This window comes from Ranitomeya imitator, chromosome 5 (genome assembly GCF_032444005.1).
Source record: "Ranitomeya imitator isolate aRanImi1 chromosome 5, aRanImi1.pri, whole genome shotgun sequence".
NCBI lineage: Eukaryota > Metazoa > Chordata > Amphibia > Anura > Dendrobatidae > Ranitomeya > Ranitomeya imitator.
Window position 1 is genome coordinate 109,928,096 of NC_091286.1, and position 24,722 is coordinate 109,952,817.

At 43.8% G+C, this 24,722-nt stretch overlaps 1 protein-coding gene across 8 annotated transcripts in view; it reads left to right on the forward strand.

The window, feature by feature from the left end:
- Positions 1 to 24,722, forward strand: part of MAP4K3 (mitogen-activated protein kinase kinase kinase kinase 3) — a 331,018-nt gene that overhangs the window by 9,491 nt on the left and 296,805 nt on the right. The window lies entirely within an intron of this gene.

Consider the following 24,722-nt stretch of genomic DNA (forward strand, 5'->3'; position numbering starts at 1 on the left):
GAGCAGGGGGATATTTTGTGCCCTGCAGGATATTAATCCGTAACGGCAAAGTATGTTACTAATGGTAATGTTTGATACTGTAGTCCCAGCTCTCTTCTGGTCTGTGGCCAGGTCCTCTCGTGTAGTTCTGGGCAGCTTCCTTACCTTTCTCAGAATCATACTTACCCCACGATGCGAAACCTCGTATGGAGCCCAAGACCATGGAACATTGACAGTCATCTTCTGTTTCTTCCATTTTCTAATAATTGCGCCAACAGTTGTTCCCTTCTCACCAAGCTGCTTGCCCATTGTCCTGTAGTTCATCCCAGCCTTGTGCATGTCTACAATTTCTTCCATGATGGCCTTAGACAGCTCTTTGCTCTTGGCCATGGTGGATAGGTTGGAGAGTGATTGAATGTGTGGACAGGTGTCTTTTATACAGGTAACAAGTCGAAGCAGGTTCAATTAATAAAGGTAATGAGTGCAGAGTAGGAGGGCTTCTTAAAGGAAAATTAGCAGGTCTGTGTGAGAGAGAACTCTTGCTGGTTGGTGATCTAATACTTATTTCAAGCAATCAATAAAATGCAATTTAATTATTTACAAATCATACAGTGTGATTTTCGTTTTTTTTTTATTTTTAGATTCTGTCTCTCACTATGATACAAATTACAGACCTCACCATTCTTTGCAGGTGGGAAAACTTGCAAAATCGGCAGTGAATCAAATACTTATTTTCCCCACTGTACATAAGGTCTAGTGTCAGCTAGGTGTGCACGGCCTCACTCATTGCCAGTGTATTGAGTGAGGCCAAACATCTGCCCGCAAGTGGCCCACTCTCGTCACCGGAGAATCATGACGACACACGATGTGAACATCACAAATCGGTGGTCACATAGTGACTGCAGTCTTGGTGGCCTAAGGCCGGACGACCCCGGAGTTGGTTACAACAGGGACAAAACTGTCCCATTCTGATCAATTTGGGATCCAGCGGTCGGGCTCCCACCAATCCTGTGGTTAGATGGTAGCTTGTTTTCATCAGACAACCCCTTTTAAGACAAGCATATGTACATCAAAGGTAGGAAAGACTTTGTGTTTGTAGTAGTAGATGTTGCTGCAGGGTGAGGGGGTGAAATGCGAGCTGAGTACACATGGTGCTCTGACATTGGAATAGAAACACGAGCGCTGTTGTTGACACCGACGCCGGCACTTACGGGTGTAGCTGCCAAGTTGTACGCTCACGCTTCTCTTATTTACCGTTGTGGATCGTCGAATTGCAGCGCTTGAAATCCGCAGTATCTGCCACACCAATTGATTTGCTATGGATTCCTAACATCACTATTTTTTTAACAATGCTGGTAATGTAAGGTCGGGTTCAGGCACGTGTATTTCACGGTCTATATACATAGCACAATTCACGGACTAACCCCAGGTCTACAGATCCAAATTTCCAGGCTCATACACACACATGAGGCAGTAAATTCGGGAAGGGAAAACCGCGGTCTGTATACGGATTGTGAAATACAGCCGTCTCACCCATCCAGACTTCTGTACATTTGTGCCCCGTGGGACTGGAACATAAACACAAGTTTTCTAAGACAATGTTCAGGAATCATCCGTTAGAACGGATCCAGCAGCACATGTCCTGCTAAAATTACCGTAACTGATTTCAACTGGATCTTTTTTTAACATTGAAGTCTATGGAAAACGTCTCTGTTAAATAACCATCAGTTTTCTTTGTTTTGAAACTGATTCAGTAAGCAAAAAACTGATCCTTCTCACCTCAAAGAAAAAGGGAAGGCTATTTATCAGATCCATTTTCCATAGAGTTCAATATTGAAAAAAAAAAAAACTGATCTAGTTGAAACACAATTTTTTTTTAGCAAACATGTTGTCTGCACAACTTTTTTTGTCAATTGCTGCTGTATCCATACTAAAGGATGATTGATGGATATGTGAACATAGCCTTAATGTGTCACAACCTCCTCCAGTTTTTGTTTTCCCCTCTCTTTCCGAAAGACTTCAGGTGAGGCCAGTTTCTGGTTGAGAAAGGGCAAAGTTTTCCCCTTCTCCCTGTCATCAGTAGTTGTTGGCTTATATGGCTGCAAAGGAGGAGCAGCTCTGGAACTGATTATAGAAAGGTTTCTGATAAATACTTTTTTAAAGGTTCAGACTTCTTAAAAAATGAAAATAGACAATAAACCGCCTCCTAAATACCCTGCAACTCCCACTTAGATGCTTTCCTGGCCCACGCTGGTCTTTTCAGTCCTCAGTCAGTGATTAGCTTAGCGGCCATTACTACCGTTCCTTGTTGAGAAGTGACCGGGAAATAAGAACTAGAGGGGACCAGATGAGCATCAGAGCTGGAGCTGATGGGTGGACCACCTATTGATCACAAACTCATGTCATTTACGGTAATAATTAAGGGAAATTATTTTAAGGCTATGTGGATACTAATGTTTTTGAGGAGTTTTGGGGGCAGAAACTGAGCAGAAACGTTGTGAATCTTTTTCAAAATTCAAAACTCTCCCAAAGTTGATGTAGTTCCACATTGAGCGGAGCCAGAAAGCAAAGTTTGAGTAAACATTAGACAAGATAAAATGTTATAGGCTCACCTGTATAAATGTGTATGTAGTATAGTGTAAGTGCCGTGATTTACTCACTGATTGCTGTCCTCTCTGGTTTACACCTCTGCTCCAGTCCTCTTCTGGGTCACGTGATGGCTGTGCTGTCCTGCCAGATCACATTGGGGTTTGTGTGTGAGCCAGAAGTGGCTTGTATAGTCTAAGGCTATGTGCACACCCTGCGGATTTTGCTGCGGATCCGCAGTGGTTTTGACGCTGCGGATTTGCAGCAGTTTTCCATGAGTTTAGAGTACCATGTAAACCTATGGAAAACAAAATCCGCAGTGCACATGCTGCGGAAAAAAAAACGCGCAGAAACACTGCGTTGTTTATTCCGCAGCATTTCAATTCTTTGTGCAAATTCTGCTGCGGTTTACACCTGCGGATTCCTATTGAGGTGGAATCCGCACAAAAACCGCAGTAAATCCACGGTAAGGCTATGTTCACATTTGCGTCGGCGACAAAACGCATGCAAAAACGCATTGTTTTGTGACGCATGCGTCCATTTTTGGCTTGATTTTGGACGCAAAAAAAATGCAACATGCAGCGTCCTCTGCGCCCTGACGCTTGCGCCAAAAATGACGCATGCGTCACAAAATGCAAGACAACGCATGTCCATGCGCCCCCATGTTAAATATAGGGGCGCATGACGCATACGTCGCTATGCATCGCCGAACCTGCACCCGACGCAACGCAAATGTGAACGTAGCCTAATTCTGCTGTAAATCCGCAGGTAATCCGCAGTGCAGTTTACCTGCGGATTTACAAAAACAGATATGGAAAAATCCACAGAGATCCCACCTACGTGTGCACATACCCTAATTCTATGGAGCGTCAGAAGAAGGATCCTTAGGCCAGGGGTGTCAAACTGCATTCCTCAAGGGCCGCAAGTCATGCGGATTTTCAAGATTTCCTTAGCATTGCACAAGGTGCTATAATCATGATGTGTGTAGGTGATTAAATTATCACCTGTGCAGTACAAGGAAATCCTGAAAACATGACCTGGTTGCAGCCCTCGAGGAATGCAGTTTGACACCCCTGCCTTAGGCTTACATTGTAAAAGCAACTTCCAGCTCACACATAAACCCCAGGGTGATCCGGCTAGTCGAAATAGCCATCATCTGACCCAGGAGGGGACTAGAGCGGTGCTGGAAACCGGAAGACTGCGATAAGTAAGTATATTACTACTCTTAAATTACATACACATTTCTACAGGTATAGACAATAAAAACGTTAATTGGAGTGTTTTTTAAAGGGAATCTGTTTTCAGGTTTTTGCTGTGTAAGCTGAGAGCAGGATTCTAGTAATGTATCTCTTGCTGGTCTGCATGCTGTCATTTTAATACAATCACACCACTGATGGGCAGCTTTCTATGTACACTGTGCATAGGCAGAAAGCTGCTAAACGGGTGGGGGCAAAGCTACACAGAGAAGGAGGACTACATGGTACATGGCTTCTGGTTCTCCAGTGTCAATCTCTGCTGATAAAACAATTTTATTGAAATAGCAACACACAGTCTGTGGCTGGAAACAGGCTCTCTGCCCCTACATTGTGATTCTCTCAGATTACATATCAAAAACCTGGTGACAGACTCCCTTTTAACCCTCACAACTTTTGACCTACATTTACATCAAAGGTTGTGTCCCTACCTTTATTGTGGCCTCAAACGCCAGGCCCACATCTTTCCCCTCATGTGATGACTGATTTAATCAGCTGTCATGTGCCTTTAACAGCCGCAGGTGGAGCGGTGCTATGCCCTTGGCTGTTACCCTGTTAAATCCTGCTGTTAATCTCTTACAGCGGGATTTAAGACCCTGTCAGGAAGTGTATCATTAATTCCGCTCATCGGCGCCCCTATCACATGATCGCAGGCCCCCGTGAGTTGTCATGACAGCCGGGGTCTGCTGAAAACCCCCGTGCCTGTCATCATGATACTCCTATGAATACCGGCTGAAGTACTGCTATATATGTGTAGCACAGGCAGTGTCAAGTACACTGAGGGGACATTTAAATAAAGAAAACAAAAAGGTTTTAAAAAATATGGAGAAAATTTAAAGCACAACTTCAAATGACCCCAGTTTTGCCCCATCAAAAATAAAAGAATTATGAAAAATGCACATATTTGATATCGCTGCGTTCAGAAATGTCCAATCTGTCAAAATCTAAAATAAATTAATCCTCTCGGTAGAACTTGTAACTTGGGAAAAAAAAAAATCTAAATTCCAGAATTAAATTTTTTTTGCGTCGCAATAAAATGTAACAAGAGGTGATCAAAATATCGTATCTACCCCAAACTGGTATCAATAAAAATGTCATCTCAGAGTTCAAAAAGCAAGCTATCACACAGATCCCGAAAAATGAAAATGTTACAGGTCTTGAAAAATGGCGACACAAATTTTGTTCTTTGTTATTACTCATTTAAAATGTTTTCACTTAAATTAAAAAAAAACAAACAAACCTATATGTGTTTGGTATCTGCGCACTCGTGCTGACCTGCGGAATCGTATTGCCAGGTCAGTTTTCCCATATAGTGAATACGGTACATAAAAAAAAAAGCTATCGTGGAATTGGAATTTTTTTATGTGATTTCAGTGCACTTGGGAATTTGTTCCTGCTTCCCAATGTATCATATAAATAATGGCTTGTGTCTTTCAAAAGTATAACTTGTCCTTCACAAAACAGGCTGTCAGGATGGAAGAATAAAAAAGGAAGAAGGGGAGGAAAAAAACAAAAATGGGAGATCGCCATGTCATGAAGGGGTTAAGGTGAATGTATAGTTTCTATCATATGTTATGGCAGTGATGTGTTCATCCACTGACTATAATATAGGGACATGTGTCAAAGTATTGTTTGTATGCAGTCAAAAATGTATTTATTTGTTTGCCAAACTAATAGTACAGTAAACGTACAAAAAAGCAAACAGCAATTTGACTGCAGCCCGTCGGCCAGTCCTGCTAGCCACTGAGCCGCTGTACTGCAGCCTTGGAGGAGTTTGCAGCAGATGAAGTAGATGACGCCTGTGTTGTCGGCCTCGCCTGTCCTACGTAATCACCATTTTTATGACACACACACCCGGAGTAATGAGACGACACATAAGTCACTAATAACACAATCCAGGAGCCGCTAGCGCTTATCCGTGTGTCTGTACTGTCAGACTGGCTTTCAGGGATGGCACAGTAATAATCGTATTTGTCTGGAATACTATAGTTTCTAGGATCAGATGATTGTATTACATTTATCACTAGAACCAAATCTTCTGAGCGCACACTGTGGTAAGCGGTAACGTAGCTCATCCGGGGCCACAGACCACAGTTGTGGTCAGAGCTCTAAGAATCTGCTATAACTTCTTCTGATTACGGTATTTATCGCCTCCAAAATGACCTGTAGCCATAATCATCTTTCGAGCTGAATTCACACAGGCATTTTGCTTTGTTGGTGCCTTTTTATGTCTTGTCTGTTTTTTTTTTGTTTTTTTAACTAAAATAATGTCTTCTTTTTTTGGCATTTGCTGATTTTTCATAAATCGACACGCTTTGATTATGGGGTTTTCTCTTCAGGTCTCAAACTGCTGAAAAACAAATGATGTGACCTAAAAATGCATCCACAAAATATGATTTCTAACAAAGGAACCGCTGTGGAAGCAATTGAACTTTATGGTTGTATTGTATTTTTTTTTTACAAGCATTAAAACACTTTGAAATAGTATATGTGAATGATTCGTAAATCCCTGGCTAACAAACCTGTCACGTTACGTAGCCATGTACGAGTGGGCGATGTAATCGGGGGCAAACATACCATCAGCACAACTTGTGGCCAAAATAAGGGGGCCAACGGGTGGAAGTGTGCACTGTGGTGCACCTTTCTCAAGCCCAGAAGGGTCCACATCCTACACTGGAACATCGCACACGTGCCAATAAACCACTTTTATTTTTCCTATTGGAGTGCTGCCTTCATTTTTTGGACTATAGTATGAGGTTTGGTATATACCTAGAAGGATTTTTTGCACGCCTTGTTTTCTTTTGGTGCTGCTTTTTGTTTTCTCTCTCTCTCTATCTATCTATCTATCTATCTATCTATCTATCTATCTATCTATCTATATATATATATATATATATATATATATATATAGATTGTGGCCCGATTCTAACGCATCGGGTATTCTAGAATATGCATGTCCCCGTAGTATATGGACAATGATGATTCCAGAATTCGCGGCACACTGTGCCCGTCGCTGATTGGTCGAGGCAACCTTTATGACATCATTGTCGCCATGGCAACCATTATGACATCTACGTTGATACTGTGCCCGTCGCTGAATCAGAAACGTGAGATGTCTACGTCCTTTATGACATCATCGTCGCTGTGCGGCCTCGACCAATCAGAGACGCGGGATTTCTACGTCGATGCTGTGCCGGTCTCTGATTGGTCGAGGCCGGGCGGCCTCGACCAATCAGAGAGCCGGGATTTGCAGGACAGACAGACAGACAGACAGACAGACAGACAGACGGAAAAACCCTTAGACAATTATATATATAGATAGACTAGATGGTGGCCTGATTCTAACGCATCGGGTATTCTAGATTCTAGAATATGCATGTCCACTGTCATGATTCCAATGGCAGGGAATCACAAAAGGACAAGCACCAACGAGCTCTAGGGTGATGGAACCTGAGCTGACCGCGACCCTAAACCTGAACACACAAATAACAATAGCCGGGGAACGTGCCTACGTTGATCCTAGACGTCTCGCACCAGCCGAAGATCTAACTTCCCCTATTAGAAGAAACACAGACCTTGCCTCCAGAGAAACTCCCCACAGAAATAGCAGCCCCCCACATATAATGACGGTGAAATGAGAGGAAGGCACATACACAGTATGAAAACAGATTCAGCAAAATGAGGCTGGCAAAAACAAGATAGCAGAGGATACAAAAGTAAACTGTGCGGTCAGCAAAAAACCCTTCAAAAAACCATCCTGTAATTACTTGAACTCATGTTCCAACTCATGGAACATGAGGAGCAATTACAGCCCGCTAGAGCAACCAGCAGCAAAGAAACACGTCAATGCAAGCTGGACAAGACAAAAATAAAGCAAACGTGGAACAAGAAAATCAAAAACTTAGCTTGTCCTGAAGATTACTGAGGCCAGAAGCTGAGGTAACAAAACACTCTGATAACCTTGATAGCCGGCCAGGAAATGACAAGAAGGCCCGGTTAAATAGGAAACTCCCAAATCCTAAAAGAACAGGTGGACACCAGAGACAGCAGAACACAAATCACCCAGTACCATCAGTAACCACCAGAGGGAGCCCAAAAACAGAACTCACAACAGTCCACGTAGTATATTGCCCAGCCACGTAGTATATTGCCCAGCCACGTAGTATATTGCACAGCGACGGAGTATACAGCACAGAGCCACGTAGTATAGAGACTTAAAAAAAATAAAACAAACATATACTCACCTTCCGAAGGCCCGTTGAAGTCCTGCTATACTCACCATCCACCGCCTTTCTCGCTCCCGGGATCGCTCCATTGCAAGCATCAGCTTGCAGTCCCAGGGCTGGTATGAGCAGGACCTGTGATGACGTCGCGGTCACATGACCGTGATGTCACGGCAGGTCTTTGTCGCACACCAGCCCTGGGACCGGAAGCTGCCCCTTGCAATGGAGCGGTCCCGAGGAGCGGGAAAGGCGGCGGAGGGTGAGTATAGCAGGTTTTTTGTTTTTTTTATTATTTTTAACATGACATATTTTTACTATTGATGCTGCATAGGCAGCATCAATAGTAAATAGTTGGGGACACACAGGGTTAATAGCAGCGGTAACAGAGTGCGTTACACCGCGGGCCGTTACCGCTGCCATTAGCCACCTGTGTGAGCGGAGGGGATTATGGAGCGGGCGCCGGGCAGTGAGTGCAGGGGATTAGGGGAGGGACTAATCGAACTGTGCCCGTCGCTGATTGGTCCCGGCAGCCATGACAGGCAGCTGCCGAGACCAATCAGCGAATGGATAACCGTGACAGAAGGACAGACAGGCAGACGGAAGTGACCCTTAGACAATTATATAGTAGAAGATATATACGTTCGCTCATCACTAGTAACTAATGCTTCCAAAAACTGTGCTTATGTAGTTTTACCACAAATTGTTGCCATTTTCAAATTGATTAATGTCTTTGCTGATTGGAGGATGAATGCTAACCCTAATTGAGAAAACCCCATGGAGATGCAGCTACCCGCCAGACTTTGGTCTCATTCACACATCTGATTTTCTCATGCGAGTGCCATCTGTCAGGATGGAGAAAGTGGAGAAAATTTTTTTTTCCTTCACATATGAGAAAAACGTATGATACCCTGATCAGAATAATTGGTCCATTTTTTTCATATGTGGATAAATCTATAACTGCTGGGTGTGAGGTCGCCCCCCTTGTAAATGAAGCAGCTGGAGCCTGGCAAGATGTTCTACTGCTGAAATGCCGTCATTGAATCCATTCCGCTCTGTACTATGAGGTGTCCTGCACTTTTATCCATTTCTTTGTATAACCAGAGTGTAATACCTATAGAATAGAATTCAGCTGCTTTTGTTACTGGGGTCTGACACAAGCAGAATGCTCATACTTGTTACAAGTAGAAGAAGCCCAATCCGTAGGAGAAGCCAGAATCCCATGTGTCATTGCTCCGGTCTTCATTTTCCTAATGGAAGGATGGGCATTGTTTCCAGGAACATGCTGGAAAAAGAAATAATTGCACAGCAGAGCAGCGGGTGATGGAGAGCAGCAGTGTGCGGCGTCCTTCGTAGTGCACCTTCCCTGGCATCTCCGATGACGTACTTCTAATGGCTTCTCAGAAAGTTTTCGGATCTTGTTTGTTGCCATCTGCTCCTAGTTTTGCTGGGAGATTTTTGGTTTTGCTGCACAATACTTTATTATTATTTCTTTGCCTACTAGTAGAAGCTGCTGAAAGTTATTATTTATAAGGCACAGTCCAGTGCCAGGTGTACCACTTTTGTGTCATAATATTATTACCGTATATACTCGTGTATAAGCCGAGTTTTTCAGTACATTTTTTGTGCTGAAAACGCCCCCCTCAGCTTATATATGAGTCATTGTCCCAGAAAGGGGGAGCAGTGGGTTGTAACTGTGCCCGCTGCTAAAGAGAAATTAATATTCACTGCTCTGGCAGTGAATATTCATTTCTCTTATAGCGCGCACAGTTACAGCCGCAGCCGCTGTATTTCAGCACACATCCTACTTACCTTACCTGCGCACCATCGCTGCATCTCCTTCTGGTGCCAGTCTTCTGGCGAGCGATCATGTGTCCCCCACTCATTAAGGTAATGAATATTCACCCCTCTCCACTCCCATAGGTGTGGAGTAAATATCCATTACTTTAATGAGCAGGGACACGTGATCGCTCGGCAAGAAGAGCTGCTGGCGCCGCAACGAGATGCAGCGAGGTCTCGCAGGGAAGGTAAATAGGATGTGGTTTTTTTTTTTTATATAGGAACCATGCATAAAAGGATAGGGGATAAGGAGTCATGTATACAAGGACGGGGCTGGGTAGTCATGCTTACCAGAATAGGGATGAGGGAGGGGACAATACAAACAAGGTTATACTCAAGTCAATAAGTTTTCCCAGTTTTTCGTGGCAAGATTAGGTGCCTCGGCTTATACTTGGGTCAACTTATACTCGAGTATATACAGTATTTTGTGAAACATTTATGGAACTTTATGTACAATAATTGTTGTGGAAGGCTGCATTCCGCCACCCATTCAGTGGCCGTGTCAAGGCGTCCCCGGCGCCTGCGCTGTAAGTTCGAAGGGCAGCGCAACTGCGCGTGTCTGAAAGAAAAACCAACAGCGCAGGAGCCAGGGACGCTAATGAAGGAGAGGAGGCGGCGCCCGGAGGCCCTGAGTAACGGCTGTGAGGTGTTTGGATTAGGGGGGAAAGACCTGCCCCTTGGCGATTTCACAGGTATGAGGGACAAACTTCAAAAGCGATTATCGCAGCAGTGCCAGCGACCCGAACTAAAAGAGCCACCTTGTCAGAATGTAGCATTAGTGCAGCACAAGGTGGCTCTTTTAGTGATAAACACCTGGGGGGTGACAGGTGTCCTTTAAAGATAGGGTATGCAAGATGCATGCAGCCATAGGCGGAGCTGATGGAAGAGGCGTGGCAGTGGTTGGGGCTTCACGGAGGAAGTCCGCATCCCTGCCAAACGCTAGTGTGAAACTAGCCTAAAGGCCCCGTCACACATAGCGACGCTGCAGCGATACCGGCAACGATCCAGATCGCTGCAGCGTCGCTGTTTGGTCGCTGGAGAGCTGTCACACAGACCGCTCTCCAGCGACCAACGATGCCGGTAACCAGGGTAAACATCGGGTAACTAAGCGCAGGGCCGCGCTTAGTAACCCGATGTTTACCCTGGTTACCATCCTAAAAGTAAAAAAAACAAACAGTACATACTTACCTACCGCTGTCTGTCCCCGGCGCTCTGCTCTGCACTCCTCCTGTACTGTCTGTGTGAGCACAGCGGCCGGAAAGCAGAGCGGCCCTGCGCTTAGTAACCCGATGTTTACCCTGGTTACCAGTGAAGACATCGCTGAATCGGCGTCACACGCCGATTCAGCGATGTCAGCGGGACCTCAATGATCAAAAAATGGCCCAGGCCATTCCGACACGACCAGCGATCTCACAGCAGGGGCCTGATCGCTGGTACGTGTCACACATAGCGAGATCGCTACTGAGATCGCTGTTGCGTCACAAAACTTGTGACTCAGCAGCGATCTCGCTAGCGATCTCGCTATGTGTGACGGGGCCTTAACACACACAGTAGCTGATAGAGTAAACCTCCATAAAGATAATATGTTGTTTATTTCTTTTGTCCCCCAAGTGTTATCTATTTATTCTATATCTTTGTATGTACGGTATATTTGTTCTGCATGAATCAGACATTAGACTTGTTAGTGTTTTTAATGGTGAAACATGTATAATAGACGGAATGGTGTCTACGCATGGCCTGCGTACCCAATGTTAAAGATGGTACGCAAAACGTATGCAGAAGTAGGCGGAGCTTAATGGAGGAAGTACGCAGCCCTCCGCAAAGCCCCCGAATGGGTATAATGATGAAGCACAACTGTCACCAATATCCTAGGCAGGGAGCAACTATAGTAAAAAATTTACTTGTAAGCCATGTTCACACATTGCAGTTGCACTCTCATTTTTTTTTTTTGCAACCATTTACCGTAATTGCTGTAAAAAATATGACACAGTTTTGAAAGGATTTTATAAAAAAAATAATATATATAATGTGAACATGGCTTAATGGGAATGGGAAAAAAATTTCATGAATAAATTGGAACGTCTGGCAGTTGCTTTGTCTTCTTTCCCTGTTGATCCATCAGTGCTTACCTGAGCCAAAATGCTTGTGTGTACGGGGAAGGCGGGAGAGATGGCTGCCTGCTGAACAAACATTACGTCTACCGTTATCTCTTGTATGGCCAGCTTTATTGCTTACTCCTAGGACTCAATTACCGCTACATTAATTTTGCTATATATCTTTCACAAGCAGTTTAAGTTGCTGATATCCCAACTGCGTCCAAAGTTTGGAAGAATGTTTCTGCACTACGGTTATGTCAGTACACCAAACAGAAAAAATGTGTTTTATGATGGCACATGGGTCTCATGTTTCAGTTACCTATACATAACAGAAGTGAAAAGCGTATTTTAAGAGACTCTTTCAACAGGATTTCACACCCTCTACCCCTAATCCCCCTAAAAAAAAGTTTATATGTGCTTGTAGCTCTTTTAAAGACCAGTCCAACAATACCTTTGCATGGCCAGTCTGTTCCTCCAGTACTGAGAAATCAGTGTTTCTATTGATATTCAAATGAGGCTGAAGATTAGAAGCCCCTGTCACTCCAGCTCTATTCCCCAGTTCAGTATTCCCGACTCCTGCTTGACTGTCTGCCTCTATGCTTTGTAATTTTAGGCAAAGGAGCCATGAGTCAAGCAGGAGGAGTTGGCGCTGGTTGGGATTCCATTTTTAAACCTGCGCTTCACCAGTTAATCAAAACCCCCTCAGGTGCTTCATAGGACTTAAAGCAAAGTGGAATAAAAAGAATCACATTTTTTCCACTAAAATCTTGCTTTTCTTGGCTTTGCTATGGCATTCATCGGCTCCACGTTGGTAATCGCGGGTGCGAAAAGGGTCAAAGAGATGGCTCCTTCTTTGTTAACCATCTAGATTCCACTTTTGCTATTGATAGTTACAACTAAGGAGTTAAATGGCATGAACACCGATCGTGGCCAAACGATGAGATGTATGCAAATAAAAGTAGTGACAGGTGTCACTCAGATCTGCAAATGATCACACTTTCAAGTACCTAGCTCCAATTTGTGGCATCTGGGAGGGGCATAAGAGCCAAATTATGAGCATTTTTTTTGTTTTAGTCACATAAAACCTCAAAAATCAGATCAAGCCGTGCTTTGCCTCCTGTTAGGCATCATTATAGTTATCGCCACTTGTTGCAGATTTTGAGGGACACAATCCATGTACTGAGAGAGCTCGGTTCATGTCTCTGGCAGATCACTACATGCGGAGGCCGATATATCAGCACTATTCAGCGTTGCAGTGGTTGGGAGAACAACGATGTTCTGAAATGACAGCAATAGATGCACAGAGTTGACCCTATGCATGGATAGGTCGTCAGATAGGAAGAATGGCGCGTTCCTTCTGCAAATGAAGTTGGATGTCACGTAGCAAGGCTCAAATAGTGTCTAACAAACCATCAGAAGATGTTTGCGCAAGCCACATAGAACACCTGAAGCTGGACATCTACCTCATGCCACCACTCTCAAAAGTTCTTCTGGTGCAGAGGACGAAGACAATGGAGGCTGGAATGGAGGTGTAGGATCCACTTTTGTCTTGGATGCAATGATAGCCAGAGATTGGTCTGGAAAGCATATGGGCAACGTCATGAAAGGGTCTTTATGAGAGAATGTCACACTGTCCCTACTCTTTAGATTATGGTGTAGGGTGGAATAATGTACGATAGCCGGACTATTCTAATCTTCACTCCAGGTACACTGACATCTCCGCATTATATTGATTTGATCGTGGAACCAGTTATACGGCCATTTCTCCAAAGTGTCCCGGAAGCTGTTTTTCAAGACAAAGCCAAGCTGCATGTTACTGGTGCTACTGTGAGCAGCATGTGTGGCCCAAACCTGCTACCGTGGTCTGCAGCGTCCCCAGACTTGTCTCTCATTGAGCACAACTGGGGCTTTATTGGTTGGCAAATACACGGGGTGCTGCCTGCAGCACATTTTGTTGATTTCCGAGCCTAATGTACTCGGCATTGCAGAGGATTCCTCAGACAACCATTGATAACCGTGTTGATAACATGCCAAGGCGTGTATTTCTGCTCGTACTCGGTGCAGAATAAATTGAGATGTTTTGAATATTTTGTTCCCATTTTTTCATCATTTGCATATCATTAATATTCTCTTCATTATTTCACTTTTGATATAAAGAAGTTTTAAGAGTACAACACATGGCCAGAGTGTTTGCTGTGCAGATCACTGGTAATGTGTTTTCAGTTACGCTTTACTTATCCATCAGAATTTCTTGATGAATTCTTTGAATTCTTTTCAGAGGCTTCCTTCTCAAGCATATACTTGAATTCTCAGTTACTAGCGTCTCGCCACAGATCAAACATTTCCGTGCTATCTATATAGTGCGGTAAGTTTTGTATTCGTGCACTCGGATACTTCAGACACTCAGGATCTCTGTGTTTAGACTTGATCAGAGGCATTTGCCTTCTTGATAGAGCAGCATTTCTTGGCTGCATCTGTCAGGAAGGAATTTTATCACACGAGTTTGAAAGTTGACTTGACGTTCAGCTCTGTTTTTCTTGCCATGTTTGGAGTATATTTTGATCGCATATCTTATATGACTTGGCTCGCGTTATTATAGGAAGAATACTACTTTTTGAGATGTGAAAAAACCCCAGATTTTTTTAAGATGTGTGATTTGGGGAAGTCGTCTTGATTCTTGCAGTTAATAAATTATTGTTGTTGAATGAATATACTATTGCCTTTCTGCCACATCCGATTATCATTGAGATCCCACCAATCTTTTTTTGCTATATTTGTCTATGGATACAACCTATGGTATCCAGTCACCTAGAAAACATCTATGGATCAAGTCCGTGGTATCCAGTCACCTAGTAATTGTGTCTTGCACGTAACATTTTTGCTGATCCCTGAAAAATGGTGCTTTAAGCTAATCCCATGGATGGGCATCATAGTGTGGGCACGTTTGCTTTAACATTATCTAAAACGGCACAACAATTTTCTAATCTTTGGCCCTGTTGAGGGCAGAGCAAAGTACTGCAGTGTGCAGGAACCGGGAAAGGTCAGAGAGGCCCAGCACCTGCGCACTGCAGTACTTTGCTCTGCCCTCAACAGGAGAGACAAAGTACGCCTGCGCAGGAGCCGCAGCGTGAAGACCAGAAGAGGATGTCATCTGATGAAGATAGGAGGCGCCGGACTGGACTGCGACGCCCATCGGACCGGACCTGGACCGCCCCTGGGTGAGTATAATCTAACCTCTTTTTCTCATATTTTAGGATACATCGGGGGCTTATCTACAGCTTTCCAGAATGCTGTAGATAAGCCCCTGATGCTGGTGGGCTTACCTCACCCTCGATTTTGGGGGTGACAGGTTCCCTTTAAGTGAAGACATTCTGAATAGTAGCATCGTATAGCAGCATCACCTTATAGGAGAAGAGAATAGGGGCCCTAGCACCCAACACAGAAGGCTTTCCCATAGGAGTCAATGAAGAATGGTAGCTTGGATCTTAACTCTTAAATAGTTTACTAGAAACCGCTTCTCCTTTATTGTGGCTATGCCATAAATGGTGAATAAAACGTATTCATATCAAACAATTCTGTATCTAGGAAAATAATAAAGTGTTGGTTTTTAAACAATCCTTAAAGAAGTTGTGCACTACTTGGACAACTTCTCTTACCCAACGCTTGGCCCCTATAAAAGGAAAAAGCTTATACTCCCCTCCCGTGCTGGCGCAGTTCCCACGTTGTTGGCACCCGCTCTCCCCGGGGCTTCCATGCTGTTGTGACACAGACACAGCTCTGACTTCCTCTTCATTTTCAATTTTTCCGAAGAAGGAGACAATGATGCCAGCGCTGATTTGGCGTCGGGGGTCACATATCATAAGGCCGGGATCACACATGCGAGAAACACGTCCATGTCTCGCATGTGAAACCCAAGCTCTGGCGCCGGCACTTGGGAGCGGAGCGTGCGGCTCCATGTGTTCCTATGCGGCCGCACGCTCCGCTCTGGAGTGCCGGCGCCAGAGCTTGGGTTTCACATGCGAGACACAGATGTGTTTCTCGCATGAGTGATCCCGGCCTAATAGCCGCATGAGAGCCCCGGGACTGCTAGTGCCGACACTGCTGGATCGGCGCCGGCACAGGAGGGGAGTATAGGTTTTTTTATTTTATCGGGGCCAAACATTTAGATCAAGAAGGGGTTGTCCTAGTTAGTGGAAAACCCATTTAATGACCAATCACAGAAATCGGGGTCTCTGTCTCTACATCATGCTGCTCTCACATGGAGTAGCAAAAATTTGGTGACAGATTCCCTTTAAACATTTGCAAATCTTACTCCAGAGAAGTTCTACTTTCGACTAGCATATGAATTGTCAGACTTGTTAAAAATGTGTTTATAGACATTTTTAAGTATTATAGGGGGAGGGATACAGAAACCAAGGGAAGAGATTAGGGAAAGAATGAGGAAACAAGGAACAGACAAATAGACAAAAACCAGGAGTGGGAAGTGCGGGGAAGGGAAGTGAAAAGGGGAAAATCAATCCCTATAAAGATGGGGAAAGAAAAAAGACAAGTGTACATTTTCTAATTTCTCGTCACTTAAATATACTATTATTATGCTAGAACATGCCATAATGAAATATTACATATGCTGTAAAGAAAGATGGATTACTACAGTTAAAATCCACTAAAATTATTTCTACAGACTTTGACCATTTCACAATGAAACATGACTTTTTAATGTTTGTGTTTTTTATTTTTTATTTTTTGGTTGCTACTTTGCTGCAGGTAATTTTCATGTAAGTCGGGTCTTAAAAATGCAGTGTAGGTAGAGATGTGGCTCCTTTCCTAAAACTAAAGCTGCGGTTAAGCAGATCCCTGCAGGCAAGATATTCGTAAATACAATGCTGTCTGTATGTCATAGACTCTGCGGGGTGTTTAAGGACATTTATAGCTAGAGCCTTTATAGCTGCATCTTATGGCATTATATAATAGTCTACAAAAAGGGGTAAAATACCGGTACCTGAAATGTCACTGCAGAGAGTGGAGAGCAGCGAGGTGACATTACATTTTTACCAATCGCTGTGGATCAATAAAACTAATGGGTCATTTACGCTATCTAAACGGGGACATGCTGCTGGTAACATAATATTGGATGGGGACAGAAAGACTTGGCAATCATTTTGTCCCCATCGGTGCTCACACAGGCTGATGTGCTTTCATGTAGGCCTCATTCAGACGTCTACTTTTTGCGTATGATTGCCATCTGTGGTTTTCACAAGTGATCTATGGAAAATCGCTGAGAAATGTCAGATTTAGTTATAGCGTTAATATAAAAATCAGCAGTGCAGGTCAATGGGTTCGTGAAAAAAAATCGGACTGCATTCGGAAGACCGTTGGAAAGGAGAAGGTGGAGAAACTTCCATCTGCACGTATGTGAAAAACTGATGTATTAGAGAGAAAGATTACCATTTTTCTGCCAGATCACCAGTCATCTAATGCTTTTATTATATTTCTAAGAAAGCTGCGCTGTGGTGTTTGATAGCCACTTTTAGGAAGTTATTTTGTGCTGCTGGAGAGATTTGTTGCGCTACATTGTGGTATTCATTCGGCATTGCAGAGACGGTATGTTTTTTCATATTAAGTGCCACTGGGGTTTATTTTTTGTGTTATTTTTTGGTATATGGTACTACATACACTGTGTAATGACTTGAACCTTATTTTGATAACCTGCTGTAGCAATGCCAGGTAGGCTAGGGTTAAATCCTAGCTCTGCAGGCTTTGATTAGTACACATGAATAGTCTTGCATATAAACAGGCTAGGTGTTTATTAGGGATTAACAGACCTTTGGAAATTCGATTCTGGTACCTGACCCAACTTTAGTTCAAAGTTCAGTTCGAGTAACAGAACTGCACCTAAACTTGAACTCAAAAGTCAGTGACATCAAGGGGGACCCAAAGTCTCGCATTCCCTCGCTCTCCTCCGAACACTAAAACAGATTTCCGGGACAAGTGTTCGGGGTTCAGATAAGTTCACTAGGTGTCCGTCACAAACCCCAAACTTTGAAGTTCTGGTTTGCTCATCTCTAGTGTTCATCTGAGTCAGTCAGCTCAAGGAAGCTGACCATGCTGGATGTGTCTTGAAGCTGAAAAGAGAGACAAGCCAGAATCTCTCTCTGAGAAGAGTCTGCAGGCAGTGTGCACAGAACCGCAAGTATCAGTGGTTGCTATGGACAACATTCGCCGAGCTGGGGCTAGCTCAGCTATGTATGAGTAGTCCGCGCCTGGACAAGGCTAGGGATTATGTTTATGATTTTGTTGTTTTGGTACTGTGCAATATGTGGAAAGTAAACTGCATGTGTTTTGAGCCAAAACTACATTGCTTGTGTGAATGCTACCTAAGCCCTAATGCCTGCCCTAGTGAGCGAGACCCTGCACTGCAGATATGAATAACAGCGTTTTTCAGATCTTTTTATTTCACAAATTTGTGGTGGTTGTGCTAATTATAAAAGTCATCGGTGCTGGTTCTCTGGGGATTGTGTCCATGCTGCATTGGTGACATAACGTCAGTAGCGCAGCAGCCAATCCACTTTGCTTTTCGTATGACGTATTCTTTGTCCCCCCCTCCCAGGCATGTGAACAAGTTGTTTTTACATTGCAGTGCATATGTTCCTTCTTTTAAGAATATATTTTAGCATTTTTTTTAGTTCAGTTACAAAGCACACCTGCTAGAAGGAGAGGTTGTGTGCACGTATCTTAGCAGACAAAATAATTAAAAAAAATCTAATCTCAAGATGCTGTTTGTATCAGCAGATTAGTGCTAAGAGTTTGGCCCCCAATTGTGTAAGAAAAAAACAAACCTTATAGTCGCCTCTTACAGCGCTCCTCTGCACCCTGGACCCAGTACAGTGCTGGTTTCCAACATCCTTGGGGGCGTCACAAGAAATTCACATTTTGTTTCCATTTTTTTGTATGTGTACACTGTATACACAGAAATACAGTAGACTTATACCTATAGAAAATACACACGATAACTGACTTGGTAAATATATGTTTAATTTTTAACCTGCTTTTTTTTTTTTAGCCATAAGTGCTTTTAGAATTCCTCTGCTTTCAGTTGAGTAGCATGTATAAAGGTACCTTCACACTAAACGATATCGCTAGCGATCCGTGACGTTGCAGCGTCCTGGCTAGTAATATCGTTCAGTTTGACAGGCAGCAGCGATCTGGATCCTGCTGTGCCATCGTTGGTCGGCGCAGAAAGTCCAGAACTTTATTTCGTCGCTGGACTCCCGCAGACATCGCTGAATCGGCGTGTGTGACACTGATTCAGCGATGTCTTCACTGGTAACCAGGGTAAACATCAGGTTACTAAGCGCAGGGCCGCGCTTAGTAACCCGATGTTTACCCTGGTTACCAGTATAAATGTAAAAAAAACCAAACACTTCATACTTACATTCCGGTGTCTGTCCCCCGGCGCTCTGCTTCTCTGCACTGTGTAAGCGCAGCGGCCGGAAAGCACAGCAGTGATGTCACCGCTGTGCTCTGCTTTCCGGCCGGTGCTGAGTGCAGAGAAGCAGAGCGCCGGAGAGGACAGACGCCGGAATGTAAGTATGTAGTGTTTGTTTTTTTTACGTTTACGCTGGTAACCAGGGTAAACATCGGGTTACTAAGCGCGGCTCTGCGCTTAGTAACCCGATGTTTACCCTGGTTACCAGGGGACTTCGCATAGTTGGTCGCTGGAGAGCTGTCTGTGTGACAGCTCTCCAGCGAACACACAGCGACGCTGCAGCGATCGGGATCGTTGTCTAGATCGCTGCAGCGTCGCTTAATGTGACGGTACCTTAAGAAAGACATAGCTGAACTAGAGCGGGTGCAGAGAAGAGTGACCAAGGTTATTAGAGGACTGGGGGGGTCTGCAATACCAAGATAGGTTATTACACTTGGGAATATTTAGTTTGGAAAAACAAAGGCTAAGGGGTGATCTTATGTTAATGTTTAAATATATGAGGGGACAGTACAAAGACCTTTCTGATGATCTTTTTAATCATAGACCTGAGACCGGGACAAGGGGGCATCCTCTACGTCTGGAGGAAAGAAGGTTTAAGCATACTAGCAGACGCGGATTCTTTACTGTAAGAGCAGTGAGACTATGGAACTCTCTGCCGTATGATGTTGTAATGAGTGATTCATTACTTAAATTTAAGAGGGGCCTTTCTGGAAAAGTATAATGTTGCAGGGTATATATACTAGATTCCTTGATAGGGCGTTGATCCAGGGAACTAGTCTGATTGCCGTATGTGGAGTCTGGAAGGAATTTTTCCCCCCAATGTGGAGCTTACTATTTGCCACATGGGTTTTTTTTGCCTTCCTCTGGATCAACATGTTAGGGCATGTTAGGTTAGGCTATGGGTTGAACTAGATGGACTTAAAGCCTTCCTTCAACCTTAATAACTATGTTACTATGGAAACAGAAACACATGGGCTACTTGCACACTGAACAAGTCTGTAGGAACCTTTTCACACACCACCAAGAAACTTGAAGACACAAAAGAGCACAGTAAGACCAAAAACACTCTGTTGCAAAAAAATCACAGTAATCAGCAAGTGCTAGTAAAAAGATGGAAAAAACAGGGTATTTGGTTGATACGTTTTTTGCAAAAATGTATACTAAGCTGTTCCACCAAACGCAGTATGCAGTATGCTCTATATGGGTATACCTTGACGTTTGGTGGAACAGCTTAGTATACATTTTTTGCAAAAAACGTATCAACCAAATACCCTGTTTTTTCCATCTTTTTACTAGCACTTGCTGATTACTGTGATTTTTTTGCAACAGTGTGTTTTTGGTCTAAGGCTATGTGCACACGTTGCGGATTCTCTGCGGATCCGCTGCGTTTTTTGGGGTGCAGAAACGCTGCAGATCCGCAATTGATTTACAGTACAATGTAAGTCAATGACAAAAAAAAAGCTGTGCACACTTTGCGGAAAATCCGCTGCAGGAAACGCTGCGATTTAAAAGAAGTAGCATGTCACTACTTTTTTGCGAATCTGCAGCGTTTTTGTACTCATTACATTATAGAAATTCGCATGGGTAAAAAATGCAGCAAATACGGAAAAAAAACGCACAAAAAACGCTGCGGAACCGCACAAAAAACGCGACAAATCCGCAGGTGCGTTTTCTGCCAGGAGAGGCAGAATCTGCACCTGAAATTCCTAAGGCTAATCCGCAACGTGTGCTCATAGCCTTAAGGTACCGTCACACTCAGCGACGCTGCAGCGATATAGACAACGAGCCGATCGCTGGAGCGTCGCTGTTTAGGTCGCTGTAGAGACGTCAAACACAGCAACTCCAGAACGATGCAGGAACGATCCAGTGACGTAACGGCGACTCACTTATCGTTCTCGCTGGTTGTTAGCTCCATGTAAAACGTTGCTGGCATCGTTGCTTTTGATGTCAAACATGACGATACACACCGACCTGACGACCAAATAAAGTTCTGGCCTTCTAGCTCCGACCAGCGATGTCACAGCGGGATCCAGATCGCTGCTGCGTGTCGAACACAACGAGATCGCTGTCCAGGACGCTGCAACGTCACGGATCGTTGTCGTTCTCGTTGCAAAGTTGCTGAGTGTGACGGTACCTTTACTGTGCTCTAACTATGTTACTACGTTAACAATCTTTTGTTGTGTAGATGTGCTAAAGCCACGTTCCCACCAAGATTTTCTCCAGCGTTTCTGCCCCGATTAGGTAAAAAGTTCTTGAATTTTTACATGCATTTTGGCATGTCATGTTTTAACCCCTTTTTGACCTTGGACGGGATAGTACGTCCAAGGTCAGAACCTCCACTTTGATGCGGGCTCTGGCGGTGCCCGCAATAGCGACGGGTGGAATCACGATCCATCCGCCGCTATTAACTAGTTTACCCTGCTGTTCTGTTCGGTCTGGGGAGACCTATTTTGAACTTTGGTATTTTTTGGGGTGTTCAAGATGCGGTTCTGAAACTTGTGGTTGATTGACTTAAATGAGGATGGGTCGGTCGGCCACGGGTTTCAGAGCCGCATCTTGAATATTTTAAAGAATATTGAAGTTCAAAGTCGGTCATTTTTGACCAACAGAACAGCAGGGTTAAATGCCGCTGTCAAACGCTGACAGCGGCATTTAACCGGCGCTTCCAGTTATCGGGCCGGAAATGAGCTCATCGCCGACCTCCGTCACATGATCGGGGGTCAGTGATGCGTCAGCATAGTAACCAGAGGTCTCCTTGAGACCTCTATGGTTGCTGATGCCGACTTGCTGTGAGCGCCACCCTGTGGTAGGGGCTCATAGCAAGCCTGTAATTCAGCTACATAGGAGTGATCTGATGATCGCTCCCATGTAGCTGAGCCGATTGATTTGTGTCCGCTTCTAGCCTCCCATGGAGTAAAAAAAAAAAAAAAAGTTTAAAAAAATGTGAAAAAAATAAGTTTAAATCACCCCCCTTTTGCCCCATTCAAAATAAAACAATAAAAATAAAATCAAACATACACATATTTGGTATATATCAATAAAAGAAAATGATTAACCTGATCGCTAATGGGCGTAGCGAGAAAAAAATTTCAAACGCCAGAATTATGTTTTTTGGTCGCCGCGACATTGCATTAAAATGCAATAACGGGCGATCAAAAAAAGTATCTACACCAAAATGGTATCATTAAAAACATCAGCTCGGCCCGCAAAAATATGCCCTCACCCGACCCCAGATCACGAAAAATGGAGATGCTACGGGTATCGGAAAATGGCGCGATTTTTTTATTTTATTTTGTATTTTTTGCAAAGTTTGGAATTTGTTTTCACCACTTAGGTAAAAGAGAACCTAGACATGTTTGGTGTCTATGAACTCGTAATCACCTGGAGAATCATAATGGCAGATCAGTTTTAGCATTTAGTGAACCTAGTAAAAAAGAGAAAAAAAAAACAAGTGTAAGATTGCACTTTTTTTTTGCAATTTCACCGCATTTGGAATTTTTTTTCCCGTTTTCTAGTACACGACATGGTAAAACCAAAGGCGTTGTTCAAAAGTACAACTCGTCCCACAAAAAAAAGGCCTCACATGGCCATATTGACAGAAAATAATAAAGTTATGGCTCTGGGAAGAAGGGGAGCGAAAAACGAACACGGAAAATCCCAAGGTCATGAAGGGGTTAAAAGAAAAAGCAGAGGGAGCCTGAGATTTCTATAAATCCTAAAGATGCTGCATTTTTTTTTACACAGCAGCAAAATCTCTGGTTGGGAACTTAACCTAAAAGAGGCTAAAACACAGGATTATTATTATTATTATTTATTATTATTATTATTATTATTATCGTGCCATTTATTCCACAATCTACAAGGGATAGGTGAAAATACAGAAGGCGAGGGCAGAGCTGGTCGTGCAGCGGTTTGGTCGATCGATGGTTACTTCAGGTAACACAATGTATTTTCAAAGTTATTTAAAGGGAACCTGCCACCAGAAATAATGCTGTTAACCTGCAGATATGCGGTTACTCTGCAGGTTAACAGCGTCATGATGCTACCCAGCACCTGCAATGCAGCGGGGAGAAAATGATCTTTCTTTTACCCGCCAGCATTCAGTATTCAGTCATAGGGGCGGGGTGACGCCGGTTCAGTCATGCTGTGAGTATACAGCGCGGCTGCTGTAACTGCACTCTGTACCCCGCCCCTATGACTGAATACCGAATGCTGTTAGGTAGAATAAAGATAATTTTCTCCCCTCTGCATTTGGCTGTGTGCAGTCACCAGGCAGCATCATAAACTGGTAACCTGCAGATTAACCGCATATCTGCAGGTTAATAGCATTATTTCTGGTGAAATGTTCCATTTAAAGGGGTTACCAGAGGTTTTTTTTACGATGTGCCTAATAACTAACAGACGGGTGGTTGCTAACTACTTGTGTTTTGTTCTTGGCGCCGAACCTGTCGGCTCATAGAGGTCACTGACCGCTCCTTTTTGGCGATTCAGTGGCATCCGCTGACATCGACAGCAGCATTTTCTTGACCACTCTGCTCTGTTGACAGGGTTGGCTTCTGACGTCATGCTGATTGACAGCCGGCTCCGTGCTGCCTAACTGTGAGAAGCTAGTTCTCAATCAGCATGACACCAGCAGTCATACCCCTTCAGCGGAGCTGCTGAGTTTGCATGGAGCAGCTGAATCGCCGGCAGCAGTCAGTGACCGCTCTGAGCTGGTGCCGGGTACAGCAGGTAGTTTTTAGGCACATAGTAAACAAACTTGGCTAACCTCTTTAACTGTTTGTCAATTATGTATACCGTATTCTGTTCACGTGACTAATGGCACGGTGGGGTCGTGCCGCCAATCACAACAATTATTTGCAGATACTTTTTTGGGTTATACGTATCCAACAAAGAAATATGTAGTTTGGATATAATCCAGGTTTTCACTGCTCTACTTCATTACACTCCCATTGTCTGTTATTACTGAATTAATTTCCAGCTACTCCTTATTTAGGAAATAAATATCCGCAAGTAATTATTTTTAGCAGAGTGCCTATTAGTGGGCTGTTAGACCTGGCACACCTCGGGCAATGGAAAATGAATTGTTAGCGGGCACATAGACACACCTCTCAGTGGGAAGCTGCTCCCCGCTACCGGCGCAGCATTGCAACTGCTGACATTCGCTTACTTCTACTTTGTCGTTCATGCCTTTCATAGCTTTCTGTATGTCAGGGGTTAGAGACTACATTTAACCCTTTAATGATTTGGCACTATATGAACA